The following is a 19,424-nucleotide window of genomic DNA, read 5'->3' as shown; positions in this document are numbered from 1 at the left end:
ACGAGGTTCTTATAAACAGAGGCGTACCAAACTTTGGGGTGGCTGTGTCTTTTTTATTTTAATTTCCCTAAGCTATAGGACTATAAGTGGAAGTGCCCTAGGCTCTGTTGCTTTGTTTTTTAGATGTCTCAGGAAACACCATACACTTCTCCCGAGTGTCTGTTGGCAATTTACATCCCGCCCATCAGCATAACAAGGCTCCCAGTTCTCCATGGCCTGTCCTGCCTTTCTGGATTTTACACTTTTTTCAGATGGCCCTTTTGACCGGGGGGAAGTGAGACTTCATTGTAGTGCAGATTTCCTTTGCAAGCTTGCTTGGTTGGCCAAAAAGGGCGTATGCGTTTTTTCCTGAATATATTCAGGAAAAAACGCATACGCCCTTTTTGGCCAAGTGCATCATTGTGGACGTTCTGCCTCTTTTCCTATGCTTTCAATGCAATTCCAGTCTACCTCCTGAAATCGGTTTCCTGCAATTCTGCCCCGCTTTCAAGTCCTCTTGGAAGCCTTACTTCAGTATATTTTTGGACGATAGCTGTCATTTATAACTCTGCAGGTTTGTGAATTACAGTGCCCCTGAGCTCCTTTCTTCAACTCGCTTTCTTGTGAGCTGGCCGCAACACCGCAGGATGGCTTCAGGCCCTAATCTGGTTCCGGCATGGCACACTGAGCCTTTGGTTATTTCCTCTTCCTGTTGGGAAATGAGAGTTAAATTTGCCCGTCCAGACACCTCCAGCTAGTCTCTCATTGGTTCTCGCTATTCCTGTTCATCTTCCGCAGAAATTGCAAACTGGGTCAAACAGGAGGTTAAAGGCGCTGACTCTCCAAGTGGGGAGAGATTTAGTAAAGCGTCTGGAATGTTGCACCCGAGTACCAGGGGAGGAAAACTGAGACTTATTTGAACACGTCTCCCATTCACACGGTTGATCATACTCTGGGTTCCACATGCATGTTTTAGCTGAAGGAAGAATACCTTAAACCTGGGTAGTTGAAACCCCTGGTATGGGTACCATGCAGTATGACTTCAAAGGGTCTTCATTTGCTCACCGAACCTCTCCAATCCTATCACTGCTGCGTTTATGCCCCTGTACACACGCTTGATTCTCTTTTGGAGACATAGCAATCCATAGGTTTTAAGATACTTACTAGTCAGGTACATTCTTACGCGTTTAATATGGGGTGTTGAGTCCATTTCGTTGAGCAAGGAGTAGCTCTTGTCTATTCCATATTTGGCTTAAGGAACTTTATCTGTGCTCATTTCAATCTCTGGTTTTATGCAGCACCCCAACTCACCTTTCCCCTTAAGCAAGCATAAGTTGGTTTTCTAAATTTGAGACCCTGTTCTGTTTTGGAATTCAGTTCCTGTGTAGCCAAGTTTACATTCCGTGTATTACTGATATCTTATGATGTTTCTTTTTCTGTGTGACTTATTTCAGTTAGAATCATCGTACCTGAATCCACTCATTATGCTGCTACGGGCCTGATGACATAGATTTCATTGCTGAGTGATACTGCATTGTACGTAAGTACCACAAGTTCTTTATCCATTTTTCACTTTCTGTGATACTGAACTTGTACGGTAAACGAGGTTCTTGTAAACAGAGGCGTCCCAAACTTTGGGGTGGCTGTGTCTTTTTGATTTTAATTTCCCTAAGCTATAGGACCATAAGTGGAAGTGCCCTAGGCTCTGTTGCTTTGTTTTTTAGATGTTTCAGGAAACACCATACACTTCTCCCGAGTGTCTGTTGGCAATTTACATCCCGCCCATCAGCATAACAAGGCTCCCAGTTCTCCATGGCCTGTCCTGCCTTTCTGGATTTTACACTTTTTTCAGATGGCCCTTTTGACCGGGGGGAAGTGAGACTTCATTGTAGTGCAGATTTCCTTTGCAAGCTTGCTTGGTTGGCCAAAAAGGGCGTATGCGTTTTTTCCTGAATATATTCAGGAAAAAACGCATACGCCCTTTTTGGCCAAGTGCATCATTGTGGACGTTCTGCCTCTTTTCCTATGCTTTCAATGCAATTCCAGTCTACCTCCTGAAATCGGTTTCCTGCAATTCTGCCCCGCTTTCAAGTCCTCTTGGAAGCCTTACTTCAGTATATTTTTGGACGATAGCTGTCATTTATAACTCTGCAGGTTTGTGAATTACAGTGCCCCTGAGCTCCTTTCTTCAACTCGCTTTCTTGTGAGCTGGCCGCAACACCGCAGGATGGCTTCAGGCCCTAATCTGGTTCCGGCATGGCACACTGAGCCTTTGGTTATTTCCTCTTCCTGGTGGGAAATGAGAGTTAAATTTGCCCGTCCAGACACCTCCAGCTAGTCTCTCATTGGTTCTCGCTATTCCTGTTCATCTTCCGCAGAAATTGCAAACTGGGCCAAACAGGAGGTTAAAGGCACTGACTCTCCAAGTCGGGAGAGTGTTAGTAAAGCGTCTGGAATGTTGCACCCGAGTACCAGGGGAGGAAAACTGAGACTTATTTGAACACGTCTCCCATTCACACGGTTGATCATACTCTGGGTTCCACATGCATGTTTTAGCTGAAGGAAGAATACCTTAAACCTGGGTAGTTGAAACCCCTGGTATGGGTACCATGCAGTATGACTTCAAAGGTTCTGCATTTGCTCACCGAACCTCTCCAATCCTATCACTGCTGCGTTTATGCCCCTGTACACACGCTTGATTCTCTTTTGGAGACATAGCAATCCATAGGTTTTAAGATACTTACTAGTCAGGTACATTCTTACGCGTTTAATATGGGGTGTTGAGTCCATTTCGTTGAGCAAGGAGTAGCTCTTGTCTATTCCATATTTGGCTTAAGGAACTTTATCTGTGCTCATTTCAATCTCTGGTTTTATGCAGCACCCCAACTCACCTTTCCCCTTAAGCAAGCATAAGTTGGTTTTCTAAATTTGAGACCCTGTTCTGTTTTGGAATTCAGTTCCTGTGTAGCCAAGTTTACATTCCGTGTATTAGTGATATCTTATGATGTTTCTTTTTCTATGTGACTTATCTCAGTTAGAATCATCGTACCTGAATCCACTCATTATGCTGCTACGGGCCTGATGACATAGATTTCATTGCTGAGTGATACTGCATTGTACGTAAGTACCACAAGTTCTTTATCCATTTTTCACTTTCTGTGATACTGAACTTGTACGGTAAACGAGGTTCTTATAAACAGAGGCGTCCCAAACTTTGGGGTGGCTGTGTCTTTTTGATTTTAATTTCCCTAAGCTATAGGACCATAAGTGGAAGTGCCCTAGGCTCTGTTGCTTTGTTTTTTAGATGTTTCAGGAAACACCATACACTTCTCCCCAGTGTCTGTTGGCAATTTACATCCCGCCCATCAGCATAACAAGGCTCCCAGTTCTCCATGGCCTGTCCTGCCTTTCTTGATTTTACACTTTTTTCAGATGGCCCTTTTGACCGGGGGGAAGTGAGACTTCACTGTAGTGCAGATTTCCTTTGCAAGCTTGCTTGGTTGGCCAAAATGTGCGTATGCGTTTTTTCCTGAATATATTCAGGAAAAAACACATACGCCCTTTTTGGCCAAGTGCATCATTGTGGACGTTCTGCCTCTTTTCCTATGCTTTCAATGCAATTCCAGTCTACCTCCTGAAATCGGTTTCCTGCAATTCTGCCCCGCTTTCAAGTCCTCTTGGAAGCCTTACTTCAGTATATTTTTGGACGATAGCTGTCATTTATAACTCTGCAGGTTTGTGAATTACAGTGCCCCTGAGCTCCTTTCTTCAACTCGCTTTCTTGTGAGCTGGCCGCAACACCGCAGGATGGCTTCAGGCCCTAATCTGGTTCCGGCATGGCACACTGAGCCTTTGGTTATTTCCTCTTCCTGGTGGGAAATGAGAGTTAAATTTGCCCGTCCAGACACCTCCAGCTAGTCTCTCATTGGTTCTCGCTATTCCTGTTCATCTTCCGCAGAAATTGCAAACTGGGCCAAACAGGAGGTTAAAGGCACTGACTCTCCAAGTCGGGAGAGTGTTAGTAAAGCGTCTGGAATGTTGCACCCGAGTACCAGGGGAGGAAAACTGAGACTTATTTGAACACGTCTCCCGTTCACACGGTTGATCATACTCTGGGTTCCACATGCATGTTTTAGCTGAAGGAAGAATACCTTAAACCTGGGTAGTTGAAACCCCTGGTATGGGTACCATGCAGTATGACTTCAAAGGTTCTGCATTTGCTCACCGAACCTCTCCAATCCTATCACTGCTGCGTTTATGCCCCTGTACACACGCTTGATTCTCTTTTGGAGACATAGCAATCCATAGGTTTTAAGATACTTACTAGTCAGGTACATTCTTACGCGTTTAATATGGGGTGTTGAGTCCATTTCGTTGAGCAAGGAGTAGCTCTTGTCTATTCCATATTTGGCTTAAGGAACTTTATCTGTGCTCATTTCAATCTCTGGTTTTATGCAGCACCCCAACTCACCTTTCCCCTTAAGCAAGCATAAGTTGGTTTTCTAAATTTGAGACCCTGTTCTGTTTTGGAATTCAGTTCCTGTGTAGCCAAGTTTACATTCCGTGTATTAGTGATATCTTATGATGTTTCTTTTTCTATGTGACTTATCTCAGTTAGAATCATCGTACCTGAATCCACTCATTATGCTGCTACGGGCCTGATGACATAGATTTCATTGCTGAGTGATACTGCATTGTACGTAAGTACCACAAGTTCTTTATCCATTTTTCACTTTCTGTGATACTGAACTTGTACGGTAAACGAGGTTCTTATAAACAGAGGCGTCCCAAACTTTGGGGTGGCTGTGTCTTTTTGATTTTAATTTCCCTAAGCTATAGGACCATAAGTGGAAGTGCCCTAGGCTCTGTTGCTTTGTTTTTTAGATGTTTCAGGAAACACCATACACTTCTCCCCAGTGTCTGTTGGCAATTTACATCCCGCCCATCAGCATAACAAGGCTCCCAGTTCTCCATGGCCTGTCCTGCCTTTCTTGATTTTACACTTTTTTCAGATGGCCCTTTTGACCGGGGGGAAGTGAGACTTCACTGTAGTGCAGATTTCCTTTGCAAGCTTGCTTGGTTGGCCAAAAAGTGCGTATGCGTTTTTTCCTGAATATATTCAGGAAAAAACACATACGCCCTTTTTGGCCAAGTGCATCATTGTGGACGTTCTGCCTCTTTTCCTATGCTTTCAATGCAATTCCAGTCTACCTCCTGAAATCGGTTTCCTGCAATTCTGCCCCGCTTTCAAGTCCTCTTGGAAGCCTTACTTCAGTATATTTTTGGACGATAGCTGTCATTTATAACTCTGCAGGTTTGTGAATTACAGTGCCCCTGAGCTCCTTTCTTCAACTCGCTTTCTTGTGAGCTGGCCGCAACACCGCAGGATGGCTTCAGGCCCTAATCTGGTTCCGGCATGGCACACTGAGCCTTTGGTTATTTCCTCTTCCTGGTGGGAAATGATAGTTAAATTTGCCCGTCCAGACACCTCCAGCTAGTCTCTCATTGGTTCTCGCTATTCCTGTTCATCTTCCGCAGAAATTGCAAACTGGGCCAAACAGGAGGTTAAAGGCACTGACTCTCCAAGTCGGGAGAGTGTTAGTAAAGCGTCTGGAATGTTGCACCCGAGTACCAGGGGAGGAAAACTGAGACTTATTTGAACACGTCTCCCGTTCACACGGTTGATCATACTCTGGGTTCCACATGCATGTTTTAGCTGAAGGAAGAATACCTTAAACCTGGGTAGTTGAAACCCCTGGTATGGGTACCATGCAGTATGACTTCAAAGGTTCTGCATTTGCTCACCGAACCTCTCCAATCCTATCACTGCTGCGTTTATGCCCCTGTACACACGCTTGATTCTCTTTTGGAGACATAGCAATCCATAGGTTTTAAGATACTTACTAGTCAGGTACATTCTTACGCGTTTAATATGGGGTGTTGAGTCCATTTCGTTGAGCAAGGAGTAGCTCTTGTCTATTCCATATTTGGCTTAAGGAACTTTATCTGTGCTCATTTCAATCTCTGGTTTTATGCAGCACCCCAACTCACCTTTCCCCTTAAGCAAGCATAAGTTGGTTTTCTAAATTTGAGACCCTGTTCTGTTTTGGAATTCAGTTCCTGTGTAGCCAAGTTTACATTCCGTGTATTAGTGATATCTTATGATGTTTCTTTTTCTATGTGACTTATCTCAGTTAGAATCATCGTACCTGAATCCACTCATTATGCTGCTACGGGCCTGATGACATAGATTTCATTGCTGAGTGATACTGCATTGTACGTAAGTACCACAAGTTCTTTATCCATTTTTCACTTTCTGTGATACTGAACTTGTACGGTAAACGAGGTTCTTATAAACAGAGGCGTCCCAAACTTTGGGGTGGCTGTGTCTTTTTGATTTTAATTTCCCTAAGCTATAGGACCATAAGTGGAAGTGCCCTAGGCTCTGTTGCTTTGTTTTTTAGATGTTTCAGGAAACACCATACACTTCTCCCCAGTGTCTGTTGGCAATTTACATCCCGCCCATCAGCATAACAAGGCTCCCAGTTCTCCATGGCCTGTCCTGCCTTTCTTGATTTTACACTTTTTTCAGATGGCCCTTTTGACCGGGGGGAAGTGAGACTTCACTGTAGTGCAGATTTCCTTTGCAAGCTTGCTTGGTTGGCCAAAAAGTGCGTATGCGTTTTTTCCTGAATATATTCAGGAAAAAACACATACGCCCTTTTTGGCCAAGTGCATCATTGTGGACGTTCTGCCTCTTTTCCTATGCTTTCAATGCAATTCCAGTCTACCTCCTGAAATCGGTTTCCTGCAATTCTGCCCCGCTTTCAAGTCCTCTTGGAAGCCTTACTTCAGTATATTTTTGGACGATAGCTGTCATTTATAACTCTGCAGGTTTGTGAATTACAGTGCCCCTGAGCTCCTTTCTTCAACTCGCTTTCTTGTGAGCTGGCCGCAACACCGCAGGATGGCTTCAGGCCCTAATCTGGTTCCGGCACGGCACACTGAGCCTTTGGTTAATTCCTCTTCCTGGTGGGAAATGAGAGTTAAATTTGCCCGTCCAGACACTCCAGCTAGTCTCTCATTGGTTCTCGCTATTCCTGTGCATCTTCCGCAGAAATTGCAAACTGGGCCAAACAGCAGGTTAAAGGGACTGACTCTCCAAGTCGGGAGAGTGTTAGTAAAGCGTCTGGAATGTGGCACCCGAGTACCAGGGTACGAAAACTGAGACATATTTGAACACGTCTCCCGATCACATGGTTGATCATACTCTAGGTTCCACATGCATGTTTTAGCTGAAGGAAGAATACCTTAAACCTGGGTAGTTGAAACCCGTGGAATGGGTACCATGGAATATGACTTCAAAGGGTCTTCATTTCCTCACCGAACCTCTCCAATCCTATCACTGCTGCGTTTATGCCCCTGTACACATGCTTGATTCTCTTTCGGAGACATAGCAATCCATAGGTTTTAAGATACTTACTACTCAGGTACATTCTTAGGCGTTTAATATGGGGTGTTGAGTCCATTTCATTGAGCAAGGAGTAGCTCTTGTCTATTCCATATTTGGCTTAAGGAACTTTATCTGTGCTCATTTCAATCTCTGGTTTTATGCAGCACCTCAACTCACCTTTCCCCTTAAGCAAGCATAAGTTGGTTTTCTAAATTTGAGACCCTGTTCTGTTTTGGAATTCAGTTCCTGTGTAGCCAAGTTTACATTCCGTGTATTACTGATATCTTATGATGTTTCTTTTTCTGTGTGACTTATTTCAGTTAGAATCATCGTACCTGAATCCACTCATTATGCTGCTACGGGCCTGATGACATAGATTTCATTGCTGAGTGATACTGCATTGTACGTAAGTACCACAAGTTCTTTATCCATTTTTCACTTTCTGTGATACTGAACTTGTACGGTAAACGAGGTTCTTGTACACAGAGGCGTCCCAAACTTTGGGGTGGCTGTGTCTTTTTGATTTTAATTACCCTAAGCTATAGGACCATAAGTGGAAGTGCCCTAGGCTCTGTTGCTTTGTTTTTTAGATGTTTCAGGAAACACCATACACTTCTCCCGAGTGTCTGTTGGCAATTTACATCCCGCCCATCAGCATAACAAGGCTCCCAGTTCTCCATGGCCTGTCCTGCCTTTCTGGATTTTACACTTTTTTCAGATGGCCCTTTTGACCGGGGGGAAGTGAGACTTCATTGTAGTGCAGATTTCCTTTGCAAGCTTGCTTGGTTGGCCAAAAAGGGCGTATGCGTTTTTTCCTGAATATATTCAGGAAAAAACGCATACGCCCTTTTTGGCCAAGTGCATCATTGTGGACGTTCTGCCTCTTCTCCTATGCTTTCAATGCAATTCCAGTCTAGCTCCTGAAATCGGTTTCCTGCAATTCTGCCCCGCTTTCAAGTCCTCTTGGCAGCCTTACTTCAATATATTTTTGGACGATAGCTGTCATTTATAACTCTGCAGGTTTGTGAATTACAGTGCCCCTGAGCTCCTTTCTTCAACTCGCTTTCTTGTGAGCTGGCCGCAACACCGCAGGATGGCTTCAGGCCCTAATCTGGTTCCGGCATGGCACACTGAGCCTTTGGTTATTTCCTCTTCCTGGTGGGAAATGAGAGTTAAATTTGCCCGTCCAGACACCTCCAGCTAGTCTCTCATTGGTTCTCACTATTCCTGTTCATCTTCCGCAGAAATTGCAAACTGGGCCAAACAGGAGGTTAAAGGCGCTGACTCTCCAAGTGGGAGAGTTTTAGTAAAGCGTCTGGAAGGTTGCACCCGATTACCAGGGGAGGAAAACTGAGACTTATTTGAACACGTCTCCCGTTCACACGGTTGATCATACTCTGGGTTCCACATGCATGTTTTAGCTGAAGGAAGAATACCTTAAACCTGGGTAGTTGAAACCCCTCTTATGGGTACCATGCAGTATGACTTCAAAGGGTCTTCATTTGCTCACCGAACCTCTCCAATCCTATCACTGCTGCGTTTATGCCCCTGTACACACGCTTGATTCACTTTTGGAGACATAGCAATCCATAGGTTTTAAGATACTTACTAGTCAGGTACATTGTTACCCCTTTAATATGGGGTGTTGAGTCCATTTCGTTGAGCAAGGAGTAGCTCTTGTCTATTCCATATTTGGCTTAAGGAACTTTATCTGTGCTCATTTCAATGTCTGGTTTTATGCAGCACCCCAACTCACCTTTCCCCTTAAGCAAGCATAAGTTGGTTTTCTAAATTTGAGACCCTGTTCTGTTTTGGAATTCAGTTCCTGTGTAGCCAAGTTTACATTCCGTGTATTACTGATATCTTATGATGTTTCTTTGTCTGTGTGACTTATTTCAGTTAGAATCATCGTACCTGAATCCACTCATTATGCTGCTACGGGCCTGATGACATAGATTTCATTGCTGAGTGATACTGCATTGTACGTAAGTACCACAAGTTCTTTATCCATTTTTCACTTTCTGTGATACTGAACTTGTACGGTAAACGAGGTTCTTGTAAACAGAGGCATCCCAAACTTTGGGGTGGCTGTGTCTTTTTGATTTTAATTTCCCTAAACTATAGGACCATAAGTGGAAGTGCCCTAGGCTCTGTTGCTTTGTTTTTTAGATGTTTCAGGAAACACCATACACTTCTCCCGAGTGTCTGTTGGCAATTTACATCCCGCCCATCAGCATAACAAGGCTCCCAGTTCTCCATGGCCTGTCCTGCCTTTCTGGATTTTACACTTTTTTCAGATGGCCCTTTTGACCGGGGGGAAGTGAGACTTCATTGTAGTGCAGATTTCCTTTGCAAGCTTGCTTGGTTGGCCATAAAGTGCGTATGCGTTTTTTCCTGAATATATTCAGGAAAAAACGCATACGCCCTTTTTGGCCAAGTGCATCATTGTCGAGGTTCTGACTCTCTTCATATGTTTTCAATGCAATTCCAGTCTACCTCCTGAAATCGGTTTCTTGCAATTCTGCCTTGCTTTCAATGTCTCTTCATAGCCTTACCTCAATATATTTTTTGAAAATAGTTGGCCTTTATAACTCTGCAGGTTTTTGAATTGCAGTGGCCCTTAGCCCCATTTTTCAGCTCTTATTTTTGTGGTCTTGCCCCATAACCACAGGATTCCTTGAAGCCCTATTTTTCTTCTGGGACACCTTGCTGTGCCTTTGGTTAATTCTTCTTACTGATGTGACATTAGAGTGACATGTGCCCATTGAAACCGCTACAGCTAGTTTCTCACTGGTTCCCCCTATTCCCATTCATCCTCCGCACTAACTGCAGACTGTGCGATATCAGAACTTAAAGGCATTGACTCCATGTGGGGATGTTGTTAGTAAAGCGGCTGGAATGTCGATCCGGAGCCCCAGGAGAGCAAAAATGAGGTGTGTTTTAGAAACCTTTCCCGATCATATGGTATACCAGTCGCTGGATTTCCCAAGCATGGTTTAGCTGTAGGAAGATTCCCTTCAACCTGGAGTGTTGGGACCCTTGGACTGAGTAGCATGAAGTATTGCATTAAACTTTCGGCAGTTGCTCACCAAAGCTCACCAATCCTCTCAGCCCCAAGTGTCCAGCCTTATATCTTATCCAGCTGTGGGTTTATATGTGGTCAATCCAGGTTGCATCACAGCCCCTGAGCGAATTTTGTAAGAATTTTTCTCTCTTTCATTGTTTCAGCGTTTTGTTTTTAAAATTTATTTCTATAATGGGGTTTAGCTCATTTTCACTGCTGTGTTTGTGCTGCTCTGCACACACTTGATTCCCTTATGGAGATATATCAATACATGGGTTTTAAGATTCTTATTACTCAGATATATTTCTCTGCGGTGTATAGGGTGTGTTGAGGCCAGTTCATTGAGCAAGGTGTAGATCTTGTCTAACACCTATTTGGTTTATTGAACGGTATCTGTGCTAATTTCAAACTCTGGTTTTATGCATCACCCCACCTCTCCTTTCCCCTTAAGCTGACATAAGTGTGTTTTCTAAATGTGAGACACTGTTCTGTTCTGTAATTCATTTCTTGTGCAGCCATATTTACCCTCCCTCTATAAGTGATATCTTATGATATGTTTCTTTTTCTGTTTGACTTATTTCAAGTAGTATTATCGGACCTAAATCCACTCTTTATCCTTCTACTAGCCTTATTACATTGATTTCATGGTGAAGAGATATTCCATTGTACATAAGTACCACATCTTCTTTATCCATTGTTCTCTTTCCTGGGATATTTAAGGTGTACTGAAGTTGAGGTTCTTGTAAACAGAGTAGCCCTAAACTGTGGTGTGCTTGTGTCTTGTTAATTTTTAGACTTCCCTAGATATACTCCCATGATTGGAAGTGTCCTATGCTCTGTAACTCTGTTTTTTAGATGATTTAGGAACCACCATACACTTCTCCAGAGTGGCTCTCGGCAGTTCACACACTGCCCATCAGCGTATAAAGGCTCCCTGTTCTCCATGGCCTGTCCTGCATTTCTGGTTTTTACAATTTTTTAGGATGGCCCTTTTGACCGGTGGGAAGTGAGACTTCTTTGTTGTGCACATTTGCATTGCTTGCTTGCTTCATTGCCCATAAAGTGCGTATGCGTTTTTTCCTGGATATAATCAGGAAAAAACGCATACGCCCTTTTGGGCCAACTGCATCATTGTCGAAATTCTGCCGCTTTTCATGTGCGTTAAAGACGAGTCCAATCTATCTCTTGAAATCTGTTTCTTGCAATTCTGTCTTGCATTCAGATCCTCTTCTTTGCCTTACCTCAACAGATTTTTGGACGTTAGTTTTCATTTATAACTCTGCAGGTTTGTGAATTGCAGTGACCCTGAGCTCCATTTTTTAAGTTGCTCTTTTGTGAGCTGGCCTCAAACCCACAGGATTGCTTCAGGCCCTATTTTGGCTGCGGCAAGGCAGGCTGAGCCTTTCTTTAATTCTTATTCTTAATGGGAAATTAGAGTGATATGTGCCCGTCCAAACCCCTACAACTCTTCTCTCATTGGTTCCCCCTCTTCCCGTTCATCCTCCTCACAATTTGCAAAATGTGTGAAACAGAAGTTTAAATGTGCTGATTCTCCAAGTGGGGAGATTCTAAGTAACGTGGCTGGAATGGTGAACAGGAGCACCAGGAGAGGATAAATGAGGTGCATTTTAGACACATCTCCCGATCACATGGTGTACAGTCCTCTGGGTTTTCCATGCATGTTTTAGCTGTAGGAAGATCCCTTGAACCTGCAGATTTGGGACCCATTGAATGGGTACCAGGTAGTATTACTTTAAAGGGTGTGCATTTCCTCACCCAACCTCACATTTCTCTTAGCGCAAACAGTTTCCAGCCTTATGTCTCATCCTGCTGTGGGTCTAGATGTGTTCAATCCATGTTGCATCACCGTCCCTGAGGAAAAGTTGTAAGAGGTTTTCTCTGTCTCTCTGTCGTTTATTTTTTTCAATTTATTACTATATTGGTTACAGCTGATTTTCAAAGCTCTGTTTCTTGCTGCTGTACATCCACTTGATTCACGTACAGAGAGACATCAATAAATTCTTTTTCAGATTCTTACCAGTCGTATATATTCTTTTCCGGTGACTTGAGTGTGCTGAGTGCAGTTCTTTTAGCTACCGTGTAGGCCTTGTTGATTATCAGTTTGGTATTTGGAATGGTATCTTTGCTAATTTCAACCTCCTGGATGATGCCTCACCCCTCCCCACCTTTCCCGTTTAGCAGCCTTATGCGTGTTTTCTACATATTTGACTATGTTTTTGTTTTGTAATTTATTTCATGTGTAGCCATTTTGGATTCCACCTTTAAGTGATATCTTATGATATGTGTCTTTTTCTTTTTGAATTCTGTCACTTAGAATGATCATACGTAACTCCTCCGGAGTTGTTACAACTGGCCATATTTCATTGATTTCCAGGCTGAATAATATTCCACTCTACCTAAGTACCACATCTCTATCCATTTTTTCCCTCCAGAGACATTTAAGTTATATCCTAGTCGAGGATCTTTTAAACAGAGAGGGGGTAAACATTGGGGTGCCTGTGTCCTCTCGATTTTTGTTTTTCCCAAGATATACGCCCATGAGTGCAAGTGCCCTATGCTCTGTAGCTCATTTTTTAGATGCTTTAGTAAACACAATACACTTCTCCAGAATGGCCGTTGGCAATATACATTTCCACTATAAGTCTCACAGGGCTCCCTCTTCTCGTTGTCCTGTCCTGCATTTCTGTTGTTTACGCTTTATGAGGATGGCTCTTCTGACTGATGCGAAGTGATATCTTTTGTAGTATTGACTTCCAGTGCCCACCTGTTTGGTTGGCTAAAAAAGTGTATGCCCTTTTCTTGAATATATACAGAAAAAAACGCATACACCCTTTTTGGCCAACTGCAATGTTGGCAATGTTCAGCTCCTTTTCTTGTGCTTAATGGCGAGTCCTTTCTACCTCCTCAAATCCCTTTCCTGCCATTCTCCCTTGCTTACAAGTCCTTTTCTCTGACTTTCCTCAAGACATTTTTCAGTGATGGATATTTTCAACTCTGCAGTTTTGTGAATTTTACTGCCCCTGAGTTCCATTGTTCAACTTGTGTTTATGGGAACTGGCCACAAAGCAGCGGGATTTCCTCAAGCCCTATACTGTTTCCATGGGCAACCCTAGCCTTTGGTCAATTCGTCTTCCTGATTGGAAATTAGAGTGACATGTGCCTGTCTGAACACCTAGGACTTGTCTCTCATTGTTCCTCATCCTTCCGCTTCATCCTCTGGACAAATTCCAAACTGTACGCAACAGGATGTTGACAGTGCTGACATCTCCAAGTGGGGAGACTGTTAGTAAAGACGCTGGAGGGGTGAACCCGAGCACCAGGAGATGAGGAGATGAGATGCCTTTTCCAAACTCTTCCCGATCAGACGGTATACCATCCTCTGGGTGTGACAGACATGTTTTAGCAGTAGGAAGAGTCCCATTCATGTAAGGAGAACACCAGGGCTTTTTCAAAATCAGTGTCTCCCCGAAACCCAAACTGGGGAAGTTTTTAAGCTACGGCTACACATATGTTCATTAAGGGCCTTGGGAAGTAGGCAGAGTCCAAACTTTAGATGATTGAAGTCTTCAGGGTCAGAAGCACTCACCATCAGCTTCCCTTAGGCTACAATTTAACTATCATTGATAGATGATGTCAATAAAAATATCTATTCTTTTTCAGATTATTTCCCCTTATAGGTTATTGCAAAATGTTGAGTGTAGTTCCCTGTGCTATACAGTAGTTCCTTGTTGATGATCTATTTTATACATAGCAGTGTGTATGTGTTAATCCCAAACTGTTAATTTATCCCTCCTCCCACCTTTCCCCTTTGGTAATAATAAATTATAAGATTTTATACTTCTCAGAAATGGGGGAGCTGAAAGAGAGGTATCATTTTCAATGGAAAAGCATTTAAAACAAGATTGAAGGTTTAACCAAGATTATTCGATGTGCATCCTTGGAAAGAAATCACTTCATTTCTCTAATATTGACCTGACAAATAAGACAAACCTTTTCACTGAACTTGCTTATAAAAAGTGATGGAAATATCAAATGGAAGTGTTAGAAACATCTTATTTTACCCGAGCCTTATACACTGTTCTATGTTAACTACAGTTTGGCTCACACATCTGTTCATTGAGGTTACAATAGTCTCAATTTCTGTTACTGATCCTCCAGAGTGGACCCCAACAAGTGTCCCCCTGCCCAGTGTCATTGGGGCCAACAGATCGAGACTGAGTTTGGTTCACAAGCAAAGGAAACTTTATATTTTGATCAGAGAATGGAGAGGTGAGAGCATGCACTAACCCGTGGGCTGTGGGCTGGGCTGCTGTGTAGAGATCCTGTCAGAGTCAGTGGGAGGGAGGGCCAGAGCTCTCGAGGGCCGGGTTGGCTGTAGCTCAGGCTCTATATCGTGGAGTCTGCACTGGGCCCCAGGAGCTGAGATGTCGACCCAGCCATTCTGCACTAGGAAATCTGGTCTGAAGTGCCGGGTGTGGAACCTCTGCATGCGGGACCCTAGGAGCACGTGAAATTAGACAAAGCACAAAGGATAAAAAAGGTTAGACTTGACTTTATTGCCCAGATTCTATTTTTATCTCCCAGGGATTTTTAATGGGCTTTGCTGGGGACAAACCCCTCCTCTGCCTTTTGTCCCGTTCCTCATTCTTGGAGTGCTGAGGGTGCAGACCCTTCTTCTGTAACTGCTGAGTGCTGAGTTGGGAGCCCTCATACCCTGGGACGAGGGTCAGAGCTTCTCCCCAGCAGAATCCCGGTGACGTTGATTGTCCCCAGGACCCCTGCCTCCCTGCTCGTCCACCTGAGCACCAGCATTGGAAGTGTTATAGATTCTAATGACCTTTAAGGGTCCAGGAAAGAGATGTGCAGAGACGCTGTGGGGGCCGGTTTCACCCCGCCCCACATTTGTTCGGCCACTTTAGGCTGACTGTTTCTGCCAGCCTAGATGCTCTGACCAGTAGTCTGCACTTTCTTCAATTAGGCCCCTGAATTAACGTACAAACAGCACCAGGTGTCAGAGCCCTGCCCGCTCAACTTCCAGACAGTCCAGGGTCAGTGGTGATCAAGGACCATGATGGCCACTGAGTCAACAGCCTTTTGAAGTAAACAGGAGTCCAGCCGGTCTTATTGGCCACCATCATCACGGTGTCTGTAGGCTTTTCTATGGTGACAGTGTGATATACGGTTCCCCCGTCAAGATTATTAGCTCCCCTCTGGGTGCAGTAAGTCCTGCAAGCAGTAGTCTACTCTTTTGGGACACACTCTTGTTGTTTTATGAGAGAAACTCCAGGTCAAGTGATGTTCACACGAGTCGTCATGGTGCCCTGTTGCCCCCAGTTATCTCTCTGGATGTTGGAGTTGGAGGGCCTCCTCACTCGAGGTCGGTGTGCCCACGGAGCGAACCCTGCAACTTCAGGGCATGGTTGGTGGTTAGGATCACCACGTGGGGTCCTTTTCCCTTAAGAGGGAGGTGGCCTTTTGGGCTGCTGATTTCCAGGTTTTTAGATACCGCCAGTATCTTGGCCAGATGTGGCAGTGGGCCAAGCCCCTTGGTGACCGTAGTTTATCCTACCTGGATGGCATTCTTGCATTGTTCCATTTCAAGTGGTCCCAGTTTTTGCACTAATTCTCCAATGGCGATTCACCTTTCACCGGGAATGTAAAGGTCAAAGGGTTTAGCTAAATTAGGGAGTTCCAGGGCAAGGGTCTGAATTGACTGCTCTTTCCATTCTTGAAAGGCCACTTCTGGATTCTATTCAAAAGGATCATCATCTTTTCCTTTCAGTGTTTCATATAGAGGCCCAGCTAGTAGACTGTAGTTAGGGATCCAGAAACAGCAAACCCTGGCCTCCCCAGGAACCCCTAAGCTGTCTTCTAGTTTTAGAAAGGGGTAAGGCTGAAAATGGTTTCTTCCCTTTCCTGGGATGGGCTTCTCTGACCTTCTGTGAGAATGAAGCCCAGGCAGGTCACTGCAGTCTGTGATATTTGAACTTTTTCTTGGACAACTTCTATCCTTTATTGGCTTGGTAGTTCAGAGGCCTCCTTAGTAGGGCTGGTGATCAGAATGTCGTCTGCATATTGAAGGAGGGTTTCCTTTTCCAGAGGTAGAACTTTTAGGTCTTTAGCTAAGCTTTCCCCAAAGATGGTGTGGGAACTTTTGCACCCTTGGGGCCAGACGGCCCGGAAGTATTGTTTTAGTTGTATGTTGAGTCCTGCCACTCACAAGCCAAAATTTCTTGTGACTCTGGGACTAATGGAATACAAAAGAAGGCATCATTGAAGACTAATACAGAATACCATGTCCTGGTGGTTGGTAGAATGACCAGCAGGGTGTAGGAATTAGGAGCAACTGGAGGTATATCCTCGGTGGCTTCACTGACTGTCCTGACATCCTTTACCAGGTCCCCAGCAGCCCATGGGGCTCTCGTGGTCAGACCAATCCCAGAATATGGAGCTCACCTGGGCAGGTACCCCACCCCCACCCCAGCCCACGGGGCTCTCGTGGTCAGGCCCCTCCCAGGATACAGAGCTACCCTTGCAGGTACCGTGGCAGGGCTGGGCACACAGGAGCCGTGCACATAGCCCTCATTGCAGAGCACCCCCAGCTCACCTGTCGCTCAGAGCTGACACAGAGCACCTCAGAGCAGGACTTGAACTAACAAACAGCAGCTGTGACAGGTCTGTGACCCTGGGCATCACTCCGTGAGGCCTCCCTCCACCTGGTCTTCCAGAGACTTCCACTGCACCCGGGGCACCAGGCCTCTGTCTCCAACCACCACCCACCCCTCCTCTCCCTGACTCCTGGGTTCCTCTCATTAGGAGAGGGTTTTCTTGAAGTTGTCTCCCACTCATGGGCCAGATAAAATGATTAGAAAACAAGGCAAAGCTGCAGCCCCTTGTCTATCCTGACTCTCAGGAGCCCACACCTGTTCCTTGGACCTGGCCGGTTCAGCAAGTTCCATTTTCTGCAACTGTGAGCCCCTGAGGGGTGATGATTGGCTGACCTGGGCAGCCTTACCGTGCCGGCCAGCCCTCCCCAGGTGTGCCTGGGTTGAGATCAATATAAATACCACTCCAGGCAGCAAGAGCCCCTGCAGCCATGCCTGACGCCATTTTCTCTGCCCTGTCAGCAGTCTCGGGGCTGGGCTGGTGGGAGGGAGTGAGAGGCCACGGCTTTGTGGGTGGCCCAGTGTGAGTGGGGCTCTGCTGGACTTTCTGCAGCAGTTGCCAGGCTGCCACCTGCTAAAGAAGAGGATGTGTCACCCATACCTGCTGCTGGAATTTCTCCCTGGGCAGAGGTGAGGAAGGAAAAAAGCAGTGGGGGCAGGGACAGGACGGGTATCTCAGGCAGGGAAATGGAAATCTTCCAGAAGAGCACCCAGGGCCAGGACCATCCTGGCTGGCCTGCAGGCACCAAGTCGGCCGGCATGCTGTCACTCTTGTGGCTCTATGGCCCTTCCTCTAGGCTTTCAAGTCCTTGTATATATTCAGGTGTTTTACCTGGGACGGGTGGGAATAGTTCAGCAGCAACTGGCCTGGGGCTCAGCTCACGTTTACTTACAGATGCCTCGGCACGGTGCCCCAGCTTTACAATGAGGACGCTTGTTGCGTGGGGGCCTCTGGCTGAATGGGAGACGATTCCCCACCACTGACCAACTTCAGAATTGTTTACAACTGGAGCAAGTGCCCTGATACGGTTTTCCTCTGTGGAACTGGTGGGTTCTGTGTTTTTTTCTCTTTTTCGTTTTTGGTTCAAGGTAGATTTTATTCCTCTTTTTTGTATTTACAGATATAAGCATGGAAATAATTTATTCATATAAATACATGTATGTGCAGGGAATAATTGTTTTTTCTGTTTTATTTTTTAAATTTTATTTCTTTTTAATTTTGAATTTTATTTTATATTTTTATACAGCAGGTTCTTATTGGTTATCTATTTTATACATATAAATGTATACATGCCAATCCCAGTCTCTCAACTCCTCCCACCACCACCCCCCCAACAGCTTTCCCCCCTTGTTGTCCATACGCTTGTTGTCTACATCTGTTGCTCTATTTATGCCTTGCAAAATGGTTAATCTGTACAGTTTTTCTAGGTTCCACATATATGCATGAATATACAAGATTTGTTTTTCTCTTTCTGACTTACTTCACTCTGTATGACAGTCTCTAGATCCATCGACGTCTCTACAAATGACCCAATTTCATTCCTTTTCATGGCTTAGTAATATTCCATTTTATATATGTACCACAGCTTTATGCATTCGTCTGTCTGTGGGCATTTAGGTTGCTTCCATTACCTCGATATTGTAAATAGTGATGCAATGAACATTGCGGTGAATGACTCTTTTTGATTTATGGTTTTGTCTGGGTATATGTCCAGTACTGGGATTGCTGTATCAGATGGTAATTCTATTGTTAGTTTCTTAAGAAATTCCATATTGTTTTCCATAATGACTGTATCAATTTATATTCCCAACAATAGTGGAAGAGGGTTCCTTTTCTCCACACCCTTTCCAGCATTTTCTGTTTGTAGATTTTCTATGATGCCTATTCTCCCAGGTGTGAGGTGATACCTCACTGTTGAATCCATTTCGTTGAGCAAGGGGTAGGTCTTGTCTATTACATATTTGGCTTATGGAACGGTATCTGTGCTAATTCCAAACTCTGCTTTTATGCAGCACCCCAACTCACCTTCCCCCTTAAGCAGGCATAAGTTGGTTTTCTAAACTTGAGACCCTGTTCTGTTTTGTAATTCAGTTCATGTGTAGCCAAGTTCACATTCCGTGTATTAGTGATACCTTATGATGTTTCTTTTTCTGTGTGACTTATTTCACTTAGAATCATCGTGTCTCAATCCACTCATTAAGCTGGTACGGGCCTGGTGACATAGATTTCATTGCTGAGTGG

Source organism: Stenella coeruleoalba, assembly GCF_951394435.1.
Source record: "Stenella coeruleoalba genome assembly, chromosome: 2".
Lineage (NCBI taxonomy): Eukaryota > Metazoa > Chordata > Mammalia > Artiodactyla > Delphinidae > Stenella > Stenella coeruleoalba.
The sequence above is the reverse complement of the archived record's forward strand: the minus strand, read 5'-3'. Positions refer to the sequence as shown.